The sequence below is a fragment of the Dama dama genome, chromosome 14 (genome assembly GCF_033118175.1).
Source record: "Dama dama isolate Ldn47 chromosome 14, ASM3311817v1, whole genome shotgun sequence".
NCBI classification, from domain to species: Eukaryota; Metazoa; Chordata; class Mammalia; order Artiodactyla; family Cervidae; genus Dama; species Dama dama.
Window position 1 is genome coordinate 4,737,208 of NC_083694.1, and position 24,727 is coordinate 4,761,934.

General features: G+C 36.7%; 1 long non-coding RNA gene across 1 annotated transcript in view; it reads right to left on the bottom strand.

The window, feature by feature from the left end:
• Positions 1–977: 977 nt before the first annotated feature.
• LOC133068983 (uncharacterized) overlaps positions 978–24,727 on the bottom strand; it is a 56,933-nt gene continuing 33,183 nt past the window's right edge. The window contains exons 3-4 of the long non-coding RNA XR_009695741.1: positions 10,009–10,131; positions 978–3,005 (exon numbers count right to left, since the gene is read on the bottom strand). This is a non-coding gene — a long non-coding RNA (uncharacterized LOC133068983). The remainder of the gene's footprint in view (positions 3,006–10,008; positions 10,132–24,727) is intronic.

A 24,727-nucleotide genomic window follows, 5' to 3' on the forward strand; every position in this document is an offset into this window, starting at 1 on the left:
CTAATGAAAAACTCTATGTATATAAATATATAATTTATAAAGTTAAAAATTAATATCAAGTATTCTTATGAAATTATATGTCCATTTTTTATTACAAGAGCCACTTTTCCTTAGTCCCTGGCCTGCAGTTATAGTGTTGACTTTCTTTTTGCTCTTCCCTGATAGGTAGTTACAGAACATTTATTGCAGTGTTAACTAATTAATCTTTCTATCTTTTAGGCTGCCAATGAATGCATAAACTTAAAACCCCTGTTATATTAATAAGCTGTGGAATTAGGCTCCTAATTGTCTAAACTGACTGGCCCATGGTCTTCTCTTGTAGAACCAGAGAATCTCCTTCATAAACCTTTCCTAAACAGAAGAGCAATTTTTCCCTAAGAAGAATTTTGCCATTCTTCTAAAATGCTGAAGAAATTTGTTTTTATAACTGACAGTTCTTTTCTTTCTGCTTCATGTTGCTTGTTTCACTTCTCAATATTTCATAAGTACTGTCATAATTATTTTTGGTGAAAGTCTGTAATATTTCCTGGCTATATTCTTTACTTAACTATCTCTTAATGCTGTATATTTAGGATATTTCTCTAGGCTGGATTTTTAGGAGTAGAATCATTTGATCCAGAATAATTTAGCAAATATTTAGTATCCTTCCATTGTAGATGAGTTTACAGCCCTATGCTTCACTCAAGCTACTTGCTTTGGCCAGTGAAACCTCAGAATATTTGACAGAAGTAGAAATCTTAAATGTGCTTCTGCAGTTGGGATTGTCCTCTCACACTTCAATAATCTGTCATGAAAAGAGCACACTCTGTGTAGCCACTGGCATTCAGACTTGACCCTAGAATAAAAATATGGGAGAATGGCTGAATCCAGCCCATAGCCTAGAACCAAGCTCAGTTGATTCCTTCTAAAGCAGAGTCACCAGCTGAACTCATCCTAGATCAACCAACCTGCAGTCTACCTGAAGGTCATGAGAAAAAAGTACTGGTTAAAATGGCAATGAATTTTAGGATAGGTAGTTACACAACATTTATTGCAGTGTTAACTAATACACTTTTCTTACAATGGTTTTCATTCAGTAATAAGGGTTTCAAAATGTTTTTGAGTCAAGAGTTCTAGCTGGAACTTATAGTTCTGATTCTAGAAAACTCAAAACAAAATTTAACATGACTAAATAAATTTTAATTACACAGTCAGGACCAAAAGCTAAATTAATTTTACCTAAATGAGATTAAAATACTACAATTCAAAGCATTAACTTTATAGTCCCAAAGTCTTTTAACCCCCAAGAAAGAGTCACTGTGATGATTTTCAAATGCATATTCTTAAAGTCTTTACCACTGGAGCACAATAGTAGGTGTCCACAAGAAAATATCTGGGTAACTTGCTAAGTAGACTCCAGCTGCTTAGCATACGCTGGACAAATATGAATAATTCCAAGCTTGCTTACAGACAAGCATATGTGTAAGCAAGCATATGTGCCTCATGCAACTATCTGTGGAGGAAATAAATATATTTCTTTTTTTTATTAGCCCATAGAGCTCATTTTAATGGAAATGAAGAGACACTAAAGACTATATGGTCCAATGATTGATTCTAAATGCATTGGAGAACATGGAAGAAAAAAAAAAAGATACCCTCAAGGCTCTCTCTACAGTCTCAATCCAAGGTTAGCACAGGAACATGAAAAAAAAAAAAATTTGAATGTCATGAAAGAAATTTATCTTTTATAGCCAGAGTCAAAATTTCTGAAAAACAAACCTACAGTCAAATTCTAAGTGTACCTGAGTTACAGAGTAATAAGAAATATTTATCTTGAAAAAGTTTTAAGGATCTTCCCAGAGAAATGCATATTGATGCTCATCAAGACCTACCTCCACCAGCTCTCATTTCTTCTAAATCTATAACCATTTCCAAATTCTATCAGTTGTTAGGGCTTGGGTACATTTGTGACCTGGGAGGAGGCACCATATGCATGAAAACAATTTCAAGCTTTTTCTAATTTATATTCATAGTGAATATAAATTAGAAAATGGGAGTGAGTCCTAACACTCTTGGATCAGGGCGGAAAAAATGCAATATAATGTAATATTCTACCAGATTTCACATTGATGCAATAAGAAGAAATGTTGATTTTGATGTATTTGCTTAGGGAACTGGGAGTGACTCTAACATGTTGGTTGACTTAAACCTGGACCCAAAAGTGGTCCGTGCTGGATGAAATTGAAATGCCAAAATATCCTTGGTATATTGTAGGGGAGGGTGTATAAATACAAGGAAATTTCTAAATTTCTGCATCTGGTAAAGACAAAGGAATAGGAATGAGATTTACTTTTCCATCTGTAACAGTGTTTAAAATATATAAAATAGTCTTTTGGAAGATATTGGTTATGACAGAACAAAGAACAGTGATCCCTGAGGGGTGGAATGAAATAAACTCCATGAGTTGAGAAGATAATATTGAGTCCTGGTAAACCAGGGGACCAAGGACAGTGGAGTTCACAGGACAGAGACGAAGAAAAGAGAGATTCACAAAGTGAAATCTCTGGAGATCTGTTGAGGATCTGCTTGAGTGTTCAGTTGAGTAACAAACAATTAATGTGAGAGAAATTTCTGTGGCCAAGGAAAGAGCCACCCCCTAAATTAGTTGTACCAAGGCCTGATGCTCACAAAAGGGCAGGGACAGTGTCTGTTCTCAGAGACTTGACTGGAAAATCCTCAAAATTCATGGGGCATTATGTAGAATGCCAGGTGTTTTTAGCCCTGAATTGAGGTCTACTTTGGACTTCCCTGGTGGCTCAGAGGTTAAAGTGTCTGCCTGCAATGTGGGAGAACCGAGTTTGATCCCTGGGTCAGGAAGATCCACTGGAGAAGGAAATGGCAACCCACTCCAGTATTTTTGCCTGGGAAATCCCATGGATGGAGGAGCCTGGTGACCTACAGTTCACGGGGTCATATAGAGTCGGACACGGCTGAGCGATTTCACCTTCCTTTTTTCCTGGTCTCATCTAAAAAAAAAAAAAAAAAATCTTAAAAATAAGATCAGATGGTTTTTAGGTAGGTAAATTGCACCTAAGAACAAAGCTCAAGAATATATAGAAGTACAAAAATACCCATCACTCAACAAGGTAAAATTCATAATTTCTAACATCCAATAAAAAATTACCAGCTATGTAAAAAGCAAGAAAAACAGTCCATATTGAGGAAACAAATCAATCAATTGAACATACACAGAATTAATGCAGATGTTTGAGCAGGCAAGGTCAGTAAAACAGTTATTATAGCCATATTTCATATGTACTAAAAGATAAACCAAAGCATGAAAGGTATTTTTTAAAAGATTCAAGTTGAAATTCTAGAGGTGAAAACTAATATCTAAAATGAAATATATAGTGGATAAGATTAACAGTAGATTAGACATAGCAGAAGTGATTAGTAAATATGAAGACAGCATCAAACTATCCAAATGAAATAAAAGAAAAAGAAAAAAAAAAAGGAGTATGTTTGAGCTGTGGGATAACTTCATATGCATGCAACTTGAATTCTCAAAGATGAGAAAATAAGAGACCAGGAAAAAAATTATTGGAAGAATTAATGGTCAAAAATGTTACTAAATTGATGAAAAACATTATGCAGAAAAGTTCAGTGAATCCCAAGTACAAGAAATATGAGGAGAAAAGCTACACCAAGGTACATCAAAATCAAATTGCTCAAAACCAATTATAAAGAGAAAGTCTTAAAAGTAGTCAAACACTCTATGTACAGAGAAGTCATAGTAAAAATAATAGCAGATTCACTGTATTAACAATGCAAGCAAGGGTAAGATGTACCAATGTCTTTAAAAACTGAAAGAAAAAACAATAATCTGGAATGCTATACCCAGTGAAAATATCTTTGAAAAATAAAGGCTTTTTTAGATATATAAAAAATGCGTAAGTCCATCATCATCAGAGCCATACTAAGAGAAATGCAAAAGGAAAATTTTCATGCAGAAGGAAAATACTGAATGGAAATATTGACCTACACAAAGGAATAAAGAGTACCAGAATGGTAATTACATTTGTAAATACATAAGATTTTTTCTTATTATTCAAACATTAAGGGGTATTGGAATTCTGAAACGGATTATGTACAAGCTATTACTATTTCACATAATATGTCCCATGGGCGAATCCAGAGGATGATACCTTCCCAAGAGCTAGAAAAATACATTGGTGGGAGAAATGTCAAGATTCTTTAAGTCTTCTGTACTAGACTTTCTTTGAGGGCCAGAGATTCTGACATTTTTCAATGGTAGGAAAAATGGCAGGAAATTCTGACATTTTTCAATGGTAGATTTCTGAAATGCCTCTTTGAATTCAGTGGGAATAATTGAATCCTGTAGTGTTGGTAAGGGTCAAGTAGTATCACTTATTCAACAGAGACTAGATGGTTATTGTAATTAAAACCATTGTCAAAGCAGTAATAAGAATGTATTGACTCACAGATGTCCTAGGTTTTGACTAATGGATTAAAGTTGTCCCTTTGACTGATACAGGTGAATGATAGGTGGAGCTTTGAACTAAGGTCCATATCAAAGTGAGCTCATGTGGTCCCTGGACACATTTAAAAGACATTTTCCAATTTTTTAATGCATCGTTGAAATATACATACTCAACAACTGGCAGAACCCAAATACTGTTTCTTTAATTGGCATAGTGAGAGTTATTCTAATAGGAAAACCAGAGATAATGGCTAGTGGAAACCCCTAGAACTGCTGCTGCTACTAAAAAAGTGAACCAAAAGCAATTTGTTTCCCTAAGAAATTGCAGAGCTTAGTGAACCATCAGAGACTTGAAAGAACTGAGATTATGATTTCTACATCATCATTCAACTCACCTCTTTGGCCTATGAGGAGAAAAATGGTCATAAAATTATTAATATATAGGCTTATCATTAACATAATGAGATGATGACTCCGGTTGATGGTGCCAACTGACACAGTCCATCCTATCTGCTATGTAGCTATTGATTCAGAAAAATAATTTTCCTTTTACCTGTTAGTTTTACCACCAGAAGTAGTTTGTTTTCACCTGGAAGTGCCATCAATTCATCATTTCTGTTCTACTTATTATTACATCAACTCTCAATTTTTCTGTCTTAATTAGTCCTTAGTTCATCTTTCCATTCCAAAGAGTATTACAGTCCTGCGACATAACTTAGGAACAGAGAGAAAGCTAGGAGGATAGTGGTAGAAGGCAAAGCTCAGAAAATTGGCAAGGGCCAGACAGTTCAGCTTCTTGTACATTAAAGATTTCAAGGATGTTAAGGATTTTTGTCTTTAGGTTAAAAACAATGGAAAGTCTTTAAACTTTTTAAAACTTGAGGGATTGGTAAAGATGGCAATATTTTTTAAAATTGTTATCATTTAAATAACAATAAGAAACTTATTCTATCTAAGAAGAACATGAAAATAGCCTTCTGAAGAAATCACTAGGTATATTGTCAAACATGGATTAGAATGGTGAGGAACAAGAATTGAAGAGAAATTAATTAAGCAACTAGTACATTATTTAATGTTAGAGATGGTGGTAGCTTAGAATATGGTGACAAACAATATGGAAAATATGAATGGATGAAAAAGAATAAAGAATAGATGGGCCTCAAAGATGATTAACTTTTGGAGTGTGACAAGAGTCCAGTATCATGGGTGAATTTGATATTTTTAAGTTATGCATCTGAGTGCATTGTGTAACTATTCAATGTGATTAGAAGCATTGGAGAGAGTAGTGAGTTTTGGAGGAAATCTGGTGTTTGACATATTGCGACTGAAGGATGCACATGGAGATGTGAAACAATATATACTGTCTTAGAAGAGAGGTGTGAGCTAGATTTAGAATTGTTAAAGTTATGTACATATACTTGGTAAATTATTTATTTGCCTATAAAAATGTAATAGAATGTGTAGAGAGACCAAGCTTCAGTCTTGAGAAATTTAAGCTTCTAATTAACAAGCAGAGGAAGATGAATCTGCAGAAAAAAAAAATTTAATTACAGAAAGTTAGAATTACCAGAGAGCTAGGTAGAAAACCAGTAGATAATACTATTCATGGAAACCATGGCACTGTTTCAAGAAATAAAGTGAAGTTAACAATGCTAACATGTGCCAAGAACTGGAAAGTGTCCATTGGCTTGGCAATATGGAAGGGATTGTTAACCTCAGAGGCCAAATTAGATTGAATATCAGTAAACAGTATTGCAACAAATAGGAATCTATAACTCTTTTAAGAGGTTATAACATTTGGCTCTGAAAGTGAGGAGAAAGATGGAAACGGAGGTGTTAGCTAGAATGGGGTCTGACTATAGAGGCAAAAATATACTTTAAAACATTTTTATGCATGTTTAAATGTCACTGGGAATGATACAATGTTAGGAATCACTTTAACATGCAGAAAAGAGGAATTATTTGGTAATGTAATGTTTATGAAAAATAAGGAAAGAGTAGAATCCAAGACCCATGTGAAAAGATTGATTTTAATTAGAAGTACAGACTGGAAAGAAGGAAAAGATGAGTGCAGATGGAGATTCATAGAATTGGTTAGTAGGAAATTGGGAGAATATATCTCTTATGGTTTACAAGTGAAGAAGGAAACAATCTCATCTGCTAAAAATGATCTGAGAAAGCAAGAAAGAGGCAGTGTGTTTGGAAGGGTGGGGGTATAAAGAAGATACAAAGTAATCATTGAAAAAGTGAGTTAACAAGAAGAAAAAAAATGTAAGGTTGCTATGCAAGGTGGAAGACCCATTTGAAATTGGTTACACTGAATCAAAACAAACAAACCAACCAAAAAAAACCACATCTACTTCTGCTTCAATGCCTATGCTAAAGTCTTTGACTGTGTGGCTCACAACAAACTGTGGAATATTCTTAGAGAGATGGGAATTCCAGACCACCTTATCTGCCTCCTGAGAAACCTACATTCAGGACAAGAAGCAGCAGTTAGAACTGACATGGAACAACAGACTGGTTCAAAATTGGAAAATGCTGGACTGGATGACTCACAGGCTGGAATCAAGATTGCTGAGAGAAATAACAACAACATAAGGTCTGCATATGATACCACTTTAATGGCAGAAAGTGAAGAGGAATTAAAAAGCATCTTGAGGAAGGTGAAAGGAGAGTGAAAATTCTGGCTTAAAACTCAAAATAAAAAAATTCAAAATTCGAAAAACTTAAAATTCAAAAAATAAAGATCATGACATCTGATCTCATCACTTCATGGCAAATAGATGGGGGAAAAAGTGGAAACAGTGTCAGGTTTCATATTCTTAGGCTCCATAATCACTGTGACCAGTGACTGCAGCCACAAAATTAAAAGACCCTTGCTCCTTGGAAGAAAAGCAGTGACAAACCTAGACAGTTTGAGACATGACTTTGCTGACAAAGGGTCATATTGTCTGAGCATTGGTTTTTCAGGTAGTCATGTATGGATGTGAGAGTTGGACCATAAAGAAGGCTGAGCTTTGAAGAATTGATGCTTTTGAACTGTGGCGCTGGAGAAGACTCTTGAGAGGCCCTTGGACAGCAAAGAGATCACACTAGTCATCCTAAAGGAAATCAACCATGAATATTCATTGGAAGGACTAATGCTAAAGCTGAAGCTCCAATATTGGCCACCTGATGCAAGGAGCTGACTCACTGGAAAAGACACTGATGCTGGGAAAGATTGAGGACAAGAGAATAAGGGGACAACAAAGGATGAGATTGTTGGATGGCATTACTGACTCAATGGGCATGAGTTTGAACAAACTCAGGGAGATAGTGAAGGACAGGGAAGCCTGGTGTGCTACAGTCCATGGGATCACAAAGAGTTGGACACAACATAGTGACTGAACAATAACCCTGGATTTATCTGTCATTGCAACATGCAGTTGAAAAAGAATGTGCAGAGAAAGAGGAATATAGGACTGATTCAGGTTTGGGCCTTTCTAAACACAAGAAAGCAAAGAGGCAAAGGAGCATTTGTTATTGGCAGGACTGCTATTGAATTTGAGCTTTATAGTCTCTAGATTGATTAAGGAACTGAAGAAAGAGTGGGCAGGTGAATTAGGAGGAAAGAGAAGCACAACAGAAAGCCCTGTGCTGTCAAACAAAGGTCAAGAATGAGTGGCTAAGTAAGTAAGCTGAACGTAGAGGAGATTGCAGACAGAGAACAGGATGTTTGAATTAGTAATTTTGTGTGCAGTGTTGTGGTGTAATATTATGATGTAACAGACTATACGGTGTTACCAAGGAAGTAATTTGTTGGGGAGAATCTACTTTAAACCATGTTAAATTTTAACTTCACTCTTCAAAGTCAATATAATGACAATTATCACTTTTAACCCTGACATTTGGCATTTATATTATAAAAAAATAATAAATCCACTAGGGATAGCTTTGCATGTTCAGTCTCTGAATTCATTCTCACAGACTTCATTTACATGTGTTCACCTGCTGGCAACTGTAAAGTTTTATATTTAGAGGGCACACTTCCTCTCAATGACATTCAAATTTCTCTTACCCATTAGCTAGAGTTTCCTAAGTCTGCGGTTTCACAACCTTGGTTGATCATCAGAATCACCTGTGGAGTTTTTTTAATTCATAAATTCCCAGCCTGCCCAAGGTTAACCAGACTCAGTATTTCTCAGGTGGGGCGTGGGAAATCTGTAAATTAAACAAAAGCTATCCAAGTAATTCTGACAACTTGCTAGGGATGGCAACCATTGCCCTGAGGGATGGGGGAAATATCCTGCCTCTGACTTATCAGTTCCTCAATACAAACTTCTGGAGCTAGACATGTCAGAGAAACCAGCTGGTCACAGACTATAAACAAATGCAGCCAAAATTTACATTACATGGAACTAATTTATGTACTTTGAATAATTAAAATATTAAGACATTCTGTTATTTTGCCTTCTTATTGTCCTTTATTAAGAAAGGAGAGGAGATAGTTCACAATTTCTCTATTATATGTGTAACACCCAGAGAATAATTTTATTGTAACATTGCTGTATAGTAACCATGTGATAGACTTCATGTAAAATGGTATAATTCTTTTGATACCTACTTCAACATTTTCTTTTTAAAAATATCCTCCTCCATATCTGATCTTTGGAGACTGAAACAAGAGAGAGGACTTGGGAAGCTATTGTAGAAGACTGCATTAGAGATGATAGTGGTAGAAACTACAAAAATAGCAAAAGGAATCCAAAGAAGAGAAAATGTTGAAAGTGATTTATTAGACAGGATAGATACAATTTGGGATTAGGGATGGTACATTCAGATTTTTATTGGAGTTCTAAAACTAACTGTTCATGAGTTATATCTTTAAGTGCCACAAAGTGGAAGCTTTTTTATTTTGGTTTAAAGATTGTACATTTACCTTATTTCAAATTATATGATTATTCCTCATACTAGCTTATTTTTTAACCAAAAGCAATCAGAGACTTAAAACCAACTTTCAAAGTTGCTGTTGTCACAAACACTGTTTAACCTAAGAAGGACCAGAAAAAGAAGAATTGAGAAACAAGTGCAGTGTACCTTGGTTCCTATTTCCTATGGGAAGTCTTAAAAGAATTTAAGATAAAACTCATGGGGGAAGGGAGGAAGTGAAATTAATTTTGTAAGTCAGCTTAACCAGAGAACATCTAGAATAAAATGGTAATAAGACTCACCAATTCCAGGCAGAGGAAATTAAACCCTTTTAAAGTTCACATGTAAGGAAATAAGAGTTCATTGACTATGAAACACTACTGTGAACATATGCATGGCCTACTAGTTTGTGCTTAAGTTGAACTCATTTTATTTTTACCTTAATCCTTACAAAATAATTATTTCTTGCAGTTGATAGCTCACCCTAAATGGAAACCTGACTTTGGCTCAATAGGTGACTTGGAAGAACAATTTATGGCTTGTGTATAAAATGTGTGATTGATATGAAGCAAGAATGAATACGGGTTTCCCTGGTGGCTCAGTGGTAAAGAACCCACCTGCAATGCAGGAGCCACTGGAGTTTCAGGTTCGATTCCTGGGTCAGGAAGACCCCCTGGAGGAGGGCATGGCAACGCACTCCAGTATTCTTGCCTGGAGAATCCCATGAAGAGTCTGGCAGGCTAAGTACAAAAAGAGTCAGACGTGACTGAAGTGACTTAGCATGGATGCACAAGAATGAATAAACAGAGCTAGTTGAAAGGGTGAGGATCCAAAATAATATTGACTTAGGAAAAGTTTAGTTCAAGTGAAACATGGAGAATACTATAAATATAACTATAAATACTATGTGCTTAATTAATTTTAAAGCATATTCAAATGTATAAGGTCAGTGTGGGAATTAACGTGGCTAAAGAGCAGCCCATGTTAGAACAACTTCAGGATTTAATTAACTCAACATTAGCTAATAATGTGATTAAATAGTCTAAACCACTACTGCTATCTTGGAACACATTAATTCAGGTATAGTGATCAGGAAAAGGGAAATGAGAATTTCATTCTTTTCTTCACTGTTAATACTGAAAAATGTTGCAATCAGCTTTGCCTATTGTATTTTAGAAAGAGCATAAGCAAATTGGGTTGTATTCAACTGTGGATGAAGACAATGGTAAAAAAAACTTGAATCCATAACATAATTAATTAAAGAAGCAAAATATTTGGCCTATAGAAGAGAAAGACACAGCTGGTGTCAAATATGTGAAATAGAATTATTATTGTTTGTTTTTAATTTATTTAACTGGGGGCTCTTTACTTTACAACATTGTGGTGGTTTTGGCCATACACTGACATGACTCAGCCATGGGTGTACATGTGTCCCCATCCTGAACCCCCCTCCCACCTCCCTCCCCATCCCATCCCTCAGGGTCATCCCAGTGCACCAGCCCTGAGCACCCTGTCTCATGCATTGAACCTGGACTGGCGGTCTGTTTCACATATGATAATATACATGTTTCAGTGCTATTCTCTCAGATCATCGCCTGCCCCCAAAGAATTAGATTCATTCTGTGTAGTTCCAACTGGTAAGACTCAGATAAGCCAATGGGTGAAAAGAGCAGTTAGGCAAATTTTGTCTACATGCCCAAGCAAGTATAAATGGTTTAACAAATTTTGGCCAAGAGGGAATTAGTAAATAAACCTCTTTAAGGATAATTCTAACACAGAAAGTCTTGCATAAAGTATCAGAATAAAATGTTTAATGGCCTTCAAAATTGCTCAAATATTGGTGGCAAACTGACCACATCCAAACAATCATCTGGGAGATCATTAAAAGCAAAAGTTCTAGATTTTTCACCTGGGGCTTCTAAGATATCTGGACTTAGTTGGGTTGTGGCACAGGAACCCAGATCTTTAACATGCTCCTGGGTGATTGTGATGACCAGTCATATTTGGAAGCCACCAAATCATGTTATTTCCAAAAGTCCATTCCAGCTCTTAAATGCTATAATTCCAAATGCTTAGAAAAGATCATGTGTGTGTGTGTGCATGCACAGTTGTCTGACTCTTTGTGACCCTAGGGACTGTGGCCCAACAGGACCTTCTGAACATGGAATTTACCAGGCAAGAATACTGGAGTGGGTTGCCATTTCCTAACCACCTCCCTGCCCCCTCCCCCCAAAAAAAGATCATACTCATGACCAAATGATATAATGAAGTATTCAGTGAAGTTAAGATTTAATTTGTATTTATTAATATATATATAAATATCTTTCAATATACAAATATAAATACATATTAAATATATAAATATTCTTAAATATATATAACTATATATGTCCTTAAATATATATAAATATCCTTAAAATTATTATTTTATATATAATATATAAATATGAACTGAAAGATAATTTGGAAGAATTAACAAAACCAAACACTTGATATTTTTTATTGCTGTCTAGTTATTCCACTATACTATTTAAGAGCGTAGGTGTTTCTTAGATTTCGTGGAAGTCCTGGGGTGAAATATACTCCTTTGCAATCCTACAGAAAGCACCGGTCTTTCTTAGTTTGATATTGGGGTTTTCCAAAAGGACCAAAGGATCTTTTGTATAAATAGCCAACTGTATTGTCTACCATTGCTGTTAATTTAAAAAACATATTAGAAAGAAAACTGTTATGATTAAAAGTTTCACAAAGCACAAATTTCTTTAGTCAGCATGAACATAAGCCAGTAACACTCAGCAATTATTTCTAAAATATCTCTTATCTAACTTCTGTATTCTGGTTCCGCTGTATGTACTCAAACATGTGGTAACGCAGGACCTTGGACAGTAATTCATTCCCCCAGAGCAAGGACAGCTGAACTGAAAAGGGTGGGATAAAAGCAGAGTTTCTATGGGTGAGACTGTAGACCTATTTTCAGTAGGTCAGTCCTGAAAGTACTGAGACTTAAAAATCATAGCACACAAGAGTTGAAACAATTCTTAAATGATATAAAGTAAACCTCCATTACAAATGAGAAAACAGAGATCCAGAGAAGAAATGTGGCTTGGCCTAAGTCTTTCACTTAGAAAGTAATAGACATGAGACTAGAATCTGAATCTCCAGTCTTAGGTCTGTTGAAGAAGAACCTAAGATAACCATTAAGCTACCACTTTGAGAAAAAGGAGCCCCATGTGAATGGAGATGGGAAGCCATGGTGGGAGATACAATTAACAGTTTATATACTCTGTGTTGACAACCAGAACTGGAGAGTGATTTGCTCTGCATGTAGAAGGTAGGTAAATAGGATGACAGGGAGGGGGCAATCAATAACTGTGGGGATTTAAGAGCCAGTTAAAGAAAAGAACTGGACTAAATTTAGGTTATTGGGATGGAAATTTAATCTGGGATCTCTGGAGTTACAAGATCTCTGGATTTATATCATAAATAGAGCATGAGAAACAGAAAGAGAACCCGAAACTTAGACTACAAAGAGTAATATTCTTCAAAGAAAGATAATTAGATGCATACAGCACCCTGTGGATTCCTTGGGGCTGGAGTAGGAGAGAGAACGCTGAGACAGAAATTATTGGATTTCCCTGTACCACCACAATATTGTCATATTATTCACACTAAAATAATTTAAGGTACTACAGAAATTTTAAAATTAAAAATTAGGTTAATGTTAGAAGGGTCTTCAAATAAATTAGTGTTTAAGAGGGAATATAAGGAAGGAACATTCCAGAAGTAAGTTAGGATTTTGATTCACCAATTAAATTGGAAAACAACCAGGTGTTATGACATAAGACTTTGTATAAATGCTGTAAACCTAAAACTTTACCAGCTATCATTCAATCTTTTGGATAGGAATCTGGAGTTACCGTTAAATTGGGTAAGTGGTTAGGTCAATTTTGAAATATGTTTGGTGGAATATTATTTGAATATTAAAGTGATATGTATTTTAGAAATGTATTTTTTAAATGTAGGGCCTAGGATAAGTGAAACATATATCACAGGGTTATTGTGAGGACTAAAATAAATAATTAATATGAAAATAATTTTAAACAATAAAGTGGCATTAAAATATATAATGTAATTATACTATACTATGGAAAAATATTCTTGCATTTGGATAAAATTTATAAAAGACCATAGAGTATATATAGCTGTTGTAAGAAGAGTGGCTTATGGTACTACTTTGGGGTCAACAGAGAAGCAGGGAAATTGGGATGTTTTTCTACCAACTCTGCATTTATCATTAGTTGAGAATTGCTTAGGGGAGCATGGCTTTCAAACAATTCTGACTTGCCTGCTTTGGGCCCAATATTCCTTTATCTTAAGAAAGAAGTTCAAGGACTGGGGATCCCACTGCTTGCAGTTAACAGCTTTAGTCATGTAGAGGTAAAACAGCAAGGGGACCTCTAGCTATAGCATCATCGGCTACAGGCCTTTTCACATCGGATAAAATATCTCCCAAGATCAGTCTCTGTGCTTCTGTTTTCTGTGTGAATTAACTCATAGACCTCATAGCTACTTATCACTTCACACCTTTTCTGGGCTGCAAAGTTTTAATCTACATTTCACGTTCTATCTTTCCCCCAAATCCTGGTTCCACATTCCTGATGTTGATAGCACAAATCCATTTCGATAGCACTATCAACAAATATTTATTGCCAACATCCGTTGTATCATAAAAAAAGCAAGAAAGTTCTAGAAAAACATCTGTTTCTGCTTTATTAACTACGCCAAAGCCTCTGACTGTGTGAATCACAACAAACTGTGGAAAATTCTTAAGGAGATGGGAATACCAGACAACCTGACCTGCCTCTTGAGGAATCTTTATGCAGGTCAGGAAGTAACCGTTAGAACCGGATAAAGAACAACAGACTGGTTCAAAATTAGGAAAGGAGTACGTCAAGGCTATGTACTGTCACCCTGCTTATTTAACTTATATTCAGAGTACATCATGCGAAATGCTGGGCTGAGAGCCTCCTGATGAAATTGAAAGAGGAGAGTGAAAAAGTTGGCTTAGAACTCAACATTCAGAAAACTAAGATCATGGCATCCGGTCTCATCACTTCACGATGGATGGGGAAACAGTGGAAACAGTGACAGGCTTTATTTTTCTTTTGGGCTCCAAAATCACTGCAGATGGTGACTGCAACCATGAAATGAAAAGATTCTTGCTCTTTGGAAGAAAAGTTATGACCAACCTACACCGCTTATTAAAAAGCAGAGACATTTCTGTGCCAACAAAGGTACATCTAGTCAAAGCTATGGTTTTTCCAGTAGTCATGTATAGATGTGAGAGTTGAACTATAAAGAAAGCTGAGTGCTGAAGAACTGATGCTTTTGAACTGTGCTGCTGGAGAAGACTCTTGAGGGTCCCTTGGACAGCAAGGAGATCTGACCAGTCCATCCTAAAGGAAATCAGTCCTGAATGTTCTTTGGAAGGACTGATGCTGAAGCTGGAGTTCCAATACTTTGGCCACCTGATGCGAAGAACTGACTCACTGGAAAAGACCCTGATGCTGGGAAAGATTGAAGGTGGGAGAAGGGGATGATAGAGGATGAGATGGTTGAATGGCATCACCGACTCGACGGGCATGAGTTTGAGTAAGCTCCAGTAGTTAGTGATAGGGAAGCCTGGCGTGCTGCAGTCCATGGGGTCAGAAAGAGTCAGACATGACTGAGTGACTGAACTGATCAAAAAATATCCATAAATATGTATTAAGCCTATTATGGTACCAGGCATTGCTTAGGTAGTGGGGATATGCCTGTGGGGGGATGCTTATTGTGTCCGACTCTTTGTGACCTCATGGACTACACAGTCCGTGGCATTCTCCAGGCAAGAATACTGGCGTGGGTTCCCTTCTCCAGGGAGTCTTCCCAAGCCAGGGATAAAACGCAGGTCTTTCGCATTGCAGACAGATTCTTTACCAGCTGAGCCACCAGGAAAGCCCAAGTAAATTTTTCTTCACAGAATTTAAAGCCTGAAGGTGAATAGAGGTATACAGGAAAATAAACGGGTGATTTTACAGTATGCAAATCCCTAGGATATGGGCAGTCCAGAGTGCTGTGGGAGATGCTGGAGGGGCATAAGCCTGAATGTGAGGAGTCAGGAAAGTTCCTTGGGAGAAGTAAGGCCTGAAATGAGACCCTAAGGATGAGTCGGAGTTAATGAACCTTATCAAAACTGTTTTCCCAAGAATCAGCTCAAGGCCTAGAGCAGAGTAAATTCTTGATTGATGTATGCCAAATGTGTGGATGAGGGCAAAAACACTTCAGGCAGAGAAAAAAATATATAGAAGACTCATTTTGAGAGAAATCATTTTGCAGGGCTTCCCAGGTGGCTTAGCAGGGAAGACTCTGTCTGCTAATACAAGAGACACAGGAGATGTGAGTTTGATCCTGTCAGGAAGAGGGCTGTCAGGAAGATCTCCTGGAGGAGGAAATGGTAATTTACTTCAGTATTCTTGCCTGGAGAATTCCATGGACAGAAGAACCTTGTGGGCTACAATCCACTGGGTTGCAAAGAGTCGGATCTGACTGAGCAACAGAATACACAGGCACACAAATGGTAGCAATATTGTGTGGGTGGGGAAGGGGTGACTCTCCCTCTGAGATAAAGGTGACCCAGGATAAAAGAAAGCTGTTCATTCTGATAGAAATATGACAGCAAACTTTCAAAAGTTCATTTACTTCCTGTACATTGTGCATTTCCTTCTAGTTCTAATAACACTGAGCACAGTTAAATGGTATAAAAGAAGAATTCTCCAGGGGTTGTGAGCTCTAAGCTTGAAGCCTGAGAGATGGGTAGTAGTCCAAAAGAGGAGCAATGGTAATAATCATGTAAAAGGAGTTGGAAGAATATACTGGGCAAGGGAATAGCTTGTTCGAGGATGAAAGCTCAGAGATTTGGCAACTTTAGGTGGTAAGGCATGTGATTCAGTAGTGTGGAAGGGAAGTCAAGAGCAAAAAGATGAAAGGGCCCTGCTCATAAGTCTTGCATGGCATGTTAAAGTATTTGCACTTTACATGAGGATAATGATAAGTCAAACATTTTATATGGATCTACATGATCAGGTAGAAAGAAATGGTAAGATAATGAGAAAATCTCACTGGCTGGCCACCCAGACAAGGCTTCTCAAGATTAGTATTTGTGTCTCTACATTCCAGGGCCTAATCTTTGACTTTGCTGTTTCAGAAACTGACTTTCATCAACATGAGAACTATGGATTATTCTTTGGATAGTAGATAGTCTTATACTAACAGAACTTCCAAGAAACTTTCTCTATCAATTATATAAATTTTCCAGTGATCAGAATAGTCATGAATCCTACATGGAATTTCTCCTCCCTTCTCTGTATCCAACACTAAACCTCAGAAAGTTACTTAAGTTATAATCAAAGATACAAGTATTGATGTATTGAGGGATATTTCACCCCAGCCTGTGGCTCTCAACCCTGACTGTATATTAAAATCACCCAGGGAACTTTTTAAAAATTAATGATGTCCTTTTTAGATCAATTAAATCAGAATCTCTAAGAGTTAACCCCAATTTACTTTTGTAAACACCTCTCATGATTCTGATGTGCAGATACTGATCTAGGGCCTTGTATAACCTGATGAAATAGTTTCTCTAATTAGTAGATGTTTAGTTCAGTTCAGTGCAGTTGCTCAGTCGTGTCTGACTCTTTGCAACCCCACAAATTGCAGCAGGCCAGGCCTCCCTGTCCATCACCAACTCCCAGAGTTTACTCAAACTCATGCCCATCGAGTCAGTGATGCCATCCAACCATCTCATCCTCTGTCGTCCCCTTCTCCTCCTGCCCCCAATCCCTCCCAGCATCAGGTCTTTTCCAGTGAGTCAACTCTGCGCATGAGGTGGCCAAAGTATTGGAGTTTCAGCTTCAGCTTCAGTCCTTCCAATGAACACCCAGGACTGATCTGCTTTAGGATGGACTGGCTGGATCTCCTTGCAGTCCAAGGGACTCAAGAATCTTATCCAACACCACAGTTCAAAAGCATCAAGTTTTCGGCACTCAGCTTTCTTCAGAGTCCCAACTCTCACATCCATACATGACCACTGGAAAAACCATAGTCTTGACTAGATGGACCTTTGTTGGCAAAGTAATGTCTCTGCTTTTTAATATGCTATCTAAGTTGGTTATAACTTTCCTTAGAGTAGATGTTCAGATCACTCCAAATTCAGTGTTTGCTCACTGCACAAGACAGGATACATGTTTCTAGCTGACCCCAGTTTTCCTAACTTCTATTGCAAACCACCCTTATTCTATTGACATCTACTAACTTTTTTCACTTTAAAATATTTCAAACATCCAGGAAAAATAGAATAATGAGTAACTGAATTCAAACCCCATTTTTTTCAGATCTAACCATTTTGTAAATTTAGTCCTGATGTTTTATAAAATTACAGATATGAATTTAAGTCCCCTATACACCCTTGTCCAATCCAATTCTCCTCCTTGTCTGCTTAGAGATAACAGTGATCCTTAAAGAGGTATTCATAATTTCTATGCATATCCTTTTACTAAAAACGGATGCATTGTTTATTTATTTATTTAGACAAAGCAACAGACTGTATTGGGAAAGCATGCCCAGGAGGAGGGCAGTAGGGCAGGGAACCCAAGAGGTCTGCTCTACCACATGGCTCTCAGTCCTGGGTTCTATGGTAATGGGATCAGTTTCCAGGTTGTCTTTGGCCAATCATCTGGCTCAGAGTACTTCCTGGTGGCACACACATTAGTCAACCAAGATGAATGCCAACAAATAGGATTCTGGGAGGTGGATGGACATGTGCCGTCTCCTTTCCCATACTCTTCTGGTTAGTGCTGGCTTATAAGTTCTGTGTTTCTTAACAGAACCTTCTGTTGTAAAATAGTTCATGTGGATGGTTACTATGGTGCATGACGAGGGTGGGTGGTTTCAGTCAGTGTGCTTCCTCTAACAACTCCACTCTGAGAGACTTCATACTCAAGATACTGGGAATTGGGGTGGAGGTCTCTTCCTTCTGTAACTACTTCCTGCTAGGCATGGACATAGTCCTGCTTAGCAGAGAAGTCTCTATCTCATCTAAGTCAAGGTATTCCATATCTGAAACCAGCTTCCACCCTTGTAGTTATAGCAATTTAGCCTGAAACTGTTGGACCCTGTCAGAGATGAAACAGAAAGAGGTTAAACAGGAGGCTAAGCAGGATAGTCATCACTGGGCCCAGAAAAGGAAGGCAAAATTTGGGGTGAGGGCTGCAGGGTGTGTGATGGGTTATTGGTGAGGAGAGTGCTTCAGGAATCTTGTGCTCAGCCTGAAGTTATCATCCTCTACCTGGGTGGGGCCCCAGTACTGCAGAAGAACTCAAAAATATTGCTATGCATATTCCTTGAGTAGGAACCAGGACCATACCAAAAATGGATGCATTTTTTAATGGATGCAAATCAGTACTGCTTTGTATACTTGTAACTTTTACATAAATGTAAAAGTTCATGTAGCCTGCAATTTTCTATCATTGATCAAGAGTATGTTCTGGAGAATTTATGTTAATACATGCAACTTTAATTCAATCCTTTTCACCGATGTATAAACAGTATGAGTTTATAAAAATGTAGCTTTCATGCTAGAGTTTATTTTGGGTATATATCTAGAAGTGGAAATTGAGTCTATACACACACACACACACACACACACATATGTATACAAAATTTTCCCTGATGTGACTAAATTATTCTCAAAAGTAGTTCTAATTTAGTTACCTACCAGAAAGGTGTGAAAGTTCACCTTGTGTTACATTCTTATCAATGCTTGTCATTGTTGCCAATACAAAATTAAAATTTAGCCAGTCTAGTAAGTGTACAATAATATTGGTTTAAATCTATAATCCCCTCATTACTAATGAAATTGAGTATATTTTGATGTATACTGGCTATGCAGTTTTCCTTGACTAGGAAGCAAGAGTCAAATATTTTTATCCAGCATGGAAAAACTTAATGATATTCTTTAGGAGAAAATATTTCATGAAGTGTAGAACAAAATACCCATTTTATCATGACTTATTGCAAATAACATAGAATTATGGGAGAAATATATAAGTAGCATGTTGTCATATAAAAGCAGAAAGCAGAAAAATATCTAGTGGATGCTTAATGAAAGGAAAGGGTTGGGATAATATTGATACAATGGAAATTATTTAAAGGAAGAATTCCTCTATCTCTATGGCAGATAAGATTGATCTTCCTTGTTTTCTGTGAACCCCACATGCTGTCTGCCAGAAAATTCAGTCTTGTCATGCATCAGGTATGTGATATGCACTATCACTGTGTGCAAGATGTAGTGCTTCCTAGAAAGGAGAGGGAGTTTCAGTGATATGGAAATCTTCAGGGAGCTGAAATCTTTTTGGATCGTTTTGTTATTCACAGGTATTTGAAGCTACCCTTTGAGAACAGCAGAATGAGATTTTGCCTATTTTGCCAGCAATTGGAATAATGCCTTGCTGCTGCTCAGTTGCTAAGTCATGTCAGACTGCGACCCCACATCAAATTCATGTCCACTGAGTTGGTGATGCTATCTAAGCATCGTATCCTCTGCCGTTCCCTTCTCCTTTTGCCTTCAGTATTTCCCAAAATATCAGTCTTTTCTAATGAGTTGGCTGTTTGCATCAGGTGGCCAAAGTATTGCAGCTTCATCTTCAACATCAGTCCTTCCAATGAATATTCAGCATTGGTTTCCTTTAGGATTGATTGGTTTGTCTCCTTGCAGTTCCACAGACTCTCAAGAGTCTTCTGCAGTACCACTAATGCCTATCCCACACCATTTGTTCAATAAGCACTTTTTGATAAATGGATGAATGACAAAATAGATGACCATATTGTTGCAAACTTGTGAAGATGTCATTGCCCTTGCCTGTGATTTCTTTCCAAAAATAAATTCCATCTCCATGTCAGAACCCGCAGGAACATCGCTCTTAAATAGCAGCAAAAGGGGGCAGTATATGATGGTGGGGTTGGCCAGTTCTCTTTGGAGATTAAAAATTGTAAATGTTTAAACTTATAAGGACTTATAGCCCCTTCAAGTCTCAGAAAAGCAAAATAAGTACAAGATAAACTGAATTACACTTACTATGAAGGTCGAGGCAGATTATAGGCAGTTTTTTCTCAAAATAGAAGTCTCTTTAGGAAGTCTTACTATAGAGGAGCAGTCATCACTATGTTTTCAAAAAAACTGACAGCCTAGATATTGGCAGGTATTTATTCTCCACCACTACCCACACCTCCTGGAAAAGTAAATGCTACAGACACCATTGTATCCATTCATTTTATAACAATAGTATAAGATTAAGCTCCTTGATAACTACTCAAAATTCTTGAAGACTTTCCTTTCTGTAGTATGTTAATACTGGCAGAAATGGCTCATAAAGTAATAAATACAAACTCTCTAAATACAGACCCAGAGGAAAAGAACTGAAAGTAAGCTAGCCATGAAAAAAAAAAATTATGGAAGGAAGAAACCATGTGAGGTATTATTACATGTTGAAACTAAGGAACCAACTTTTGACTCAGTGGAAGAAGTGTCTTAATTTGTCTAAACAGACTTCAGTGAAGTGGGAGAATCATGACAAAATTTACTCACAATCAAATGAATTTTTAAAAGTTGAAGAAGTTAAAGTTACAGGTTAAAGGTTAATGTTAAAAGTCCAAGGAAAGAATGATGAAATGCAGGAACAATTCTGAATGAATGCAGTAAGAAGGGAGAAACAAGCCAACAAGTAACCACCACCACCACTTACTGAGACTTAAAACAGTTCCAGTATGTGATTAAGCAGTTTGCTCTACCCAAAGCTAATGTAGAGGCTGAAGCCACATTCCCCAGCATCGGGCTCTATTTCCTTGTAAGGAGTCCTGATCTGGAGGTTATTGTGCTCAATCATGGCTGACTCTTTGCGACCCCATAGACTTCAGCCCACTAGGTCCCTCTGTCCTCAGAATTTTTCAGGCAAGAATACTGGGGTGGATTGCTATTTCCTACTCCAGTTTTGGAAGCTATTGCAAAGTGGTGAAGAGTATGTCAACACATTTTCATGACTACTATTAAACTTTCAAAATCGCTAACCAAGGAAGTAGCAAAATGTTCCAAGAGGAAAAAATGCATGTCTAATCACTTTGCACAAGCTCACATTTTATTACTTATTCTCAAAGTGTTTCAGAGACATAAAATTTTAGATGTATGATTTACAATAGACCAGGGAATTATAGCGTATGACTTATAGTGGCTGAAACCAGGCAAGTTGTTGAACGATAAATGGTTGCTAAGAGGAGGAGGAAATATGTTTATATTCATGGTTGGTTCATTAATTATTTTCATGCATCATTTAACTTTGTTTTATGTGCTGTCATAAAACTTCTGAAGCAATATTTTATTTTCTTTTATTTGCTCTATATTGCAATGGAACTTGAAATGGCTACCAATTACCAGTTAAACCTATATGTTAACTGGTAAGAATTTATTTATTTTATGTGAGATTTAGAGTTTGGAGGGTGACAGATTAAGTTTCCTGTCTGCTGTCACGTCTGATTTTATGGCTCTTTGTTCCATAATAACTAGAATCAAAAGTGTGTGTTTAGTGTATTGACTCTATTGTCTTGTGATTACAGTTATAGATAGACCATTTATAGACTTTCACCTTTTCATCTACTTGGTGCATTTGCAGATGTTAGCTATCTAATTCTACTGTGTGTGTATATATATTATAATATACACACACACACACACACACACACATATATATAAGCATAATCTTGAATTGTTTTGTATTACCTAATGATCTAGGAATTTTTAAAAGAATCTTTCCATAATCTCTAGGTCCATCCAGATTGCTGCAAATGACATTATTTCATTCTTTATAAAGGCTAAATAATATTCCATTGTATATATGTACCGCATCTTTACCCATTCCTCTGTAGATGGACATTTAGGCTGCTTCCATGTCGTAGTTTTTATAAATAGTGCTGCAATAAGCATTGCGATGCATGTTTATTTTCAAATTATGGTTTTTCTTTCCCTCTGGATATATGCCCAGGAGTGGGATTGCTGGATCTTATCGTAGTTCTAGTTTTAGCTTTTTTTTTTTTTTTTTTTAAAGGAAATTTCATACTGTTCTTCATAAGGGTTGTACCAATTTGCATTCCCACCAAGAGTATAGAAGGGATCCCTTTTCTCCACACTCTCCCAGCATTTATTGTTTGTAGACTATTTGATGCTGGTCTTTCTGACTGGTGTGTGGTGATACCTCACTGTAGTTTTGATTTGCATTTCTATAGTAGTGGATGTTGAACATCTTTTCATGCACTTTTTGGCTATCTGTATGTCTTCTTTGGGAAAATGTCTATTTATATCTTCTGCCCATTTTTTTGATTGGATTGCTTGTTTGTTTGATTTGGGCTGTATGAGCTGTTTGTAGTTTGGAGTTTGACCTCTTGTCAGTTGCTTGTTTTGCAAATATTTTCTTCTACTTTATGGGTTATCTTTCTTTTTAATTTGCTCATGACAAGAATAATGATATACATTAGAAGTTGATATACTTGTTAAAGCAATTTTAAAACTTCTGTAAAAGCTCCAAATCAGTATGGTCACTTGAGTTCATAGGATTTGAAAATTAAAGATTAATTGTGTTCTATTTATTTTTTGCTTGTAGTTTCATTACTCTAGGAGGTACATCCAAAAAGATATTTCTGTAATTAATGCCAAAGAGTATTCTGCCTATGTTTTCCTCTAAGAGTTTTATAGTATCCAGTCTTACATTTAGGTCTAAATTCATTTTGAATTTATTTATTTTTTGTATGGTGTTAGAGAATGTTCTAGTTTCATTCTTTTACATGTAGTTGTCTAGTTTTCCCAGCACTATTTATTGAAGAGAATGTCTTTTCTTCATTGTATATTCTTGCCTCCTTTGTTGTAGATTAATTGACTACAGGTGTGTGGGGTTTATTTCTGGGCTTTCTATCTTGTTCCATTGGTCTATATTTCTGTTTTTGTGCCAGTACCATACTATCACTACATGGCAAATAGATAGGGAAACAATGGAGATAGTGAAAGCCTTTATTTTCTTGGGCTCCAAAGTCACTGCATGTGGTGATTGCAGCCATGAAATTAAAAGACACTTGCTCTTTGAAAGAAAAGCTATGACCAACCTAGACTGCGTATGAAAAAGCAGAGATATTCCTTTGCCAACAAAGGTCTGTCTAGTCAAAGCTATGGTTTTTCCAGTAGTCATGTATGGATGTGAGAGTTGGAAAGAAAGAAAGACTAGAAAGAAAGTTGAGTGCCAAAGAATTGATGCTTTTGAACTGTGGTATTGGAGCAGACTCTTGAGAGTCCCTTGGACTGCAGGGAGATCCAACCAGTTCATCCTAAAGGAAATCAGACCTGAACATTCATGGAAGGACTGATGCTAAAGCTGAAACTCCAACACTTTGGCTACCTGATGCAAAGAACTAACTCATTGGTAAAGACTTTGATGCTGGGAAAGATTGAAGGCAGGAAGAGAAGTGGACAACAGAAGGTGGGATTGAATGGCATCACTGACTTGCTGGACATGAGTTTGAGCAAGCTCCGGGAGTTGGTGATGGATAGAGAAGCCTGGTGTGCTGCAGTCCATGGGGTCACAGAGTCGGACACGACTGAGCAACTGAATTGAACTGAACCATACTGTTTTGATTACTCTAGCTTTGCCATTTGCAACAAGAATATGGACCTAGAGCTTATCATACTAAGTGAAGTTAGACAGACAAATATCATATGATAACACATATGTGGAACCTAAAAAATTATGCAAATGAACTTATTTACAAGACAGAAGCAGACTCACAGACTTCAAAAACAAACTTACAGTTACCAAATGGAAAATGTGGGGGGAAGGGATAAATATGAGTTTTGGATGAACATATATATAAAATAAATAATCAACAAGGATGTGCAGTATAACACAAGGAAATTTCCTTAATAATCTGTAGTAACCTATATAGGCAAAGAATCTGAAAAAGAATGGATATATTTATATGTTTAACTGAATCACTTTGCTGTATGCCTGAAACACAATATTTTAAATCAACTATATATTAAATATAAAATAAAATTATATTTAAAAGGACGTCTTTCATATTGTTTATAAAATTAAAGTTTTGCTATGTTTATTTCTGCTGTTTGTTGCTTCTGACTTTATAAACATTGTTTTTTATTTTAATTTTCAAATCCTATGAACTCACATGAGCATACTGATTTGGAACTTT